Source organism: Capsicum annuum, chromosome 9, assembly GCF_002878395.1.
Source record: "Capsicum annuum cultivar UCD-10X-F1 chromosome 9, UCD10Xv1.1, whole genome shotgun sequence".
NCBI lineage: Eukaryota > Viridiplantae > Streptophyta > Magnoliopsida > Solanales > Solanaceae > Capsicum > Capsicum annuum.
Genome location: NC_061119.1, coordinates 112,249,023 through 112,252,641, shown reverse-complemented (window position 1 = coordinate 112,252,641; position 3,619 = coordinate 112,249,023). Strand labels below are relative to the sequence as shown.

The following is a 3,619-nucleotide window of genomic DNA, read 5'->3' as shown; positions in this document are numbered from 1 at the left end:
GGGGGTTAAGATGTACGCAGTCCATACCTCTACCTCTAAAGAAGTAGAAAGGTTGTTTCCGATAGACCCCCGGCTCAAGGCACGAGATACCACACAAACACATAGTAAAACACAGAAGCAGATTACATAACATAAATACGGCACCCATAAGTAATATAAAACAGAGAAAAGCAGAGGAAAGCACATAGATTCGTAATAAAACATGGAACACGGAACACGGAATCATAACAGGAATAAAACCCCCACCAAGTAATTCCCTACACTAGCGACCCAAACTGGCCCTAGTCCTCTGCCCTAATTCGCGTCCTCCAGACCTTCTTTTCTAGGGTCATGTCCTCGGTGAGCTGTAATTGCTCTATGTCCCGCCTAATCACCTCACCCCAGTACTTCTTCGGCCTACCGCTACCCTGCCTAAAACCATCCAACGGTAGCCTCTCACACCTACGGACCGGGGCATCTATGCCCCTCCTCTTCACGTGTCCGAACCATCTCAATCGGGCTTCCCACATCTTGCACTCCACTGAAGTCACACCAACCTTCTCCCGGATAGTCTCATTCCGAACTCTATCCCCTCTAGTCAGCCCACACATCCAGCGCAACATCCGCATTTCTGCCACCTTCATTTTTTGGATGTGGGAGTTCTTAACTGGCCAACACTTCGCTCCATACAACAAGGCCGGACGGACTACCACCCTGTAGAATTTGCCTTTAAGCTTGGGCGGCACCTTCTTATCACACAGCACCCCCGACGCGAGCTTCCACTTTATCCATCCCACCCCAATACGGTGCGAGACATCCTCATCAATCTCACCGTTACTCTGGATCACGGACCCAAGATACTTGAAATTATCCCTCTTACATACCTCCTGTGCTTCCAGCTTCACTACTACGTTATTTTCCCGCCTCGCGTCATTAAACTTGCATTCCACATATTCTGTCTTGCTTCTGCTCACCCTGAACCCTTTAGACTCAAGAGTTTGCCTCCATACCTCTAATTTGTCATTCACACCCCCTCGAGTCTCATCTATCAAAACTACATCGTCTGCAAAAAGCATACACCACGGCACCTCCCCTTGAATACGCCGCGTCAACACATCCATCACCAACGCAAACAAAAAGGGACTAAGAGTAGATCCTTGGTGCAATCCTGTCAGGACAGTAAACTGCTCTGAGTCTCCTCCCGCCGTCCTCACCTGGGTTTTTGCCCCATCATACATATCCTTAATTGCTCTGATATATGCCAGCGGTACTCCACTCACCTCCAAGCATCTCCAAAGCACCTCCCTGGGGACTTTGTCATAAGCCTTCTCCAGGTCGATAAACACCATGTGCAGATCCTTCTTCCTTTCCCTATACTGTTCCACCAACCTCCGTACCAGGTGGATTGCCTCCGTCGTCGAGCGGCCGGGCATAAATCCAAACTGGTTTTCCGAAATAGACACTATCCGTCTCAGCCTCACCTCGACCACTCTCTCCCAGATCTTCATAGAGTGACTCAATAACTTAATCCCCCTATAGTTATTGCAACTTTGAATGTCCCCCTTATTCTTATAGAGAGGGATCATGGTACTCCACCTCCAAGCCTCGGGCATCTTTGCCGTCCTGAAGATTTCATTAAATAATCCAGTCAACCACCTTACACCAGCCTCTCCAACAAACTTCCAAAACTCCACCGGTATCTCATCCGGCCCCGTCGCCCTACCCCTTCGCATCTTGCGAACAGCCTGTCTAACCTCTTCTACCTTAAAACGTCTATAATAGCTAAAATTCCAACACTCCTCTGAGTGCTCCAGTTCTCCTAACACAATAGCTCTATCCCCTTCGTCATTCAAGAGCCTATGAAAGTAATCTTTTAAGTATAATAAATTTAATACTTTAATGTATTTGATATATTGGATAGCAAATAGTAGATTTTCCAAACTGAAAAGTGTTGTGAGTTATGTATATTTGATATAGTGCACGAATAAAAACAGATTGAGTGGGACCCACAGTAAGTGATGAACACGTTTTATGTTTGTTAGTCATTTTTAAAGAGAGCAGTTTATTAGTAGTTTAATCTCTAGCAGTAACCAACTACTTTATCAACTACTCATAACTAATAATACGATTATAATATAGTGTTATTCAATTTGCAAATATGTTGGTACAGAAAATATTTTGTTTAATGAAAATTTGTACATGACATTCAAATTTTAATAGATAGAAAATTTAAGTGATTTACTATTACTTTCTAAAATTTCCGTGTTTATGATGGTGACTCGTGAGGTATTAATTTACGTGTCAAGCAGATCACCAAATATCTATATTGATGAGAGGTAACACATGCAAAATACTAGTTGTACCATCAGTTTACGTTCATTGAGTTTCAACTGTAATCTAGTTAGAGGGTGAGAATGAGTCGTTGTACTCTTGTTTTGGTCAATATCTTACTAGTCAGCATTCTAATTTGGTTCAAGTGGGAGAAGGCATTACTTTTTAATTAATAATACATTAATGTATCTGATTTACAACCAATCCTTGTATCTATACAATTAAAGAAAAAATAAAAAATTATTTAAGCTTGCATGAACGTGCCTATTACTCTAATGAGGTGTTCCCAACCATTTGATGGACTTTTCCCAATTCTCTGATATCACTGTCCACTGAACTGCATATATATTTTTTAAAGTAAATATAATTTTGTGCATGGTGTGGTATGGAGAAAACAGGTGAAAGTGAATCAGAGAACTCATGGACTTCTGAACATGTTCAGCTGGGGTATTCTGATACCAATTGGGACTATGCTTGCTAGATACTTGAGACAATATGATCCAATATGGTTTTATTCTCACACCACAATTCAATCACTTGGTGTTCTCCTCGGATTGCTGGTATTAGATGTGGTTTTGTTCTTGAACATCGTCTTAGCATTGATGTTGATAGACACAAAGCCCTTGGCATCTTCATTGTTGTTCTTGCTTGCTTGCAGGTTTCTTCATCTATTACCAAATTTACCTTTTTAGTACCTAGCTATATATGTCAGTAATTAAATTTAGTGACCAGTTATCTCATATTTAAGCCATGGACTACCTGACTTGGTATTTGTTTCATATGGTTAGGTTATTGCATTTTTGGTTCGACCAGGGAACGAGTCAAAAGTAAGAAAATATTGGAATTGGTACCATCACACACTGGGAAGGGTTTTGATACTTTAATTGGCGGCAGGAAATATATTCTACGGAATCCATTTAGGAGATGCAGGGACTGCTTGTAATGTTGGTTTTGCTGTTACGCTGCTTCTATTCTTCAGCATTGCTGTTATTCTAGAAATAAGGATGTGGATAACAAAATAGATATCCATTCATGTACAATTTATTTTGAGGATTTTGCCTTCTATTCTTGTTCATATTATGTTCTCTCTCTCTCTGTCTCTCTCTCTCTCTATATATATATATATTCTCTCACATTGCAACCAAAGAAGTGTTTTTACTTGTCTGCAACAAATTTCTCAAGTATGAAAATTAAACTGCAATCATAAAACAAATAAAAAGAAGTGGTTTTATTTATTTTGATTGTGAGTACAATTTTATTTATTCCTTGATTATTCTCTATGATTCGAGCACCGGCAGTGGCGTATATT

At 40.6% G+C, this 3,619-nt stretch overlaps 1 pseudogene; it reads left to right on the top strand.

The window, feature by feature from the left end:
* The window catches only part of LOC107841454, a 24,530-nt pseudogene extending 21,198 nt beyond the window's left edge, over positions 1-3,332 (top strand).
* The last annotated feature ends 287 nt before the right edge of the window (positions 3,333-3,619 follow it).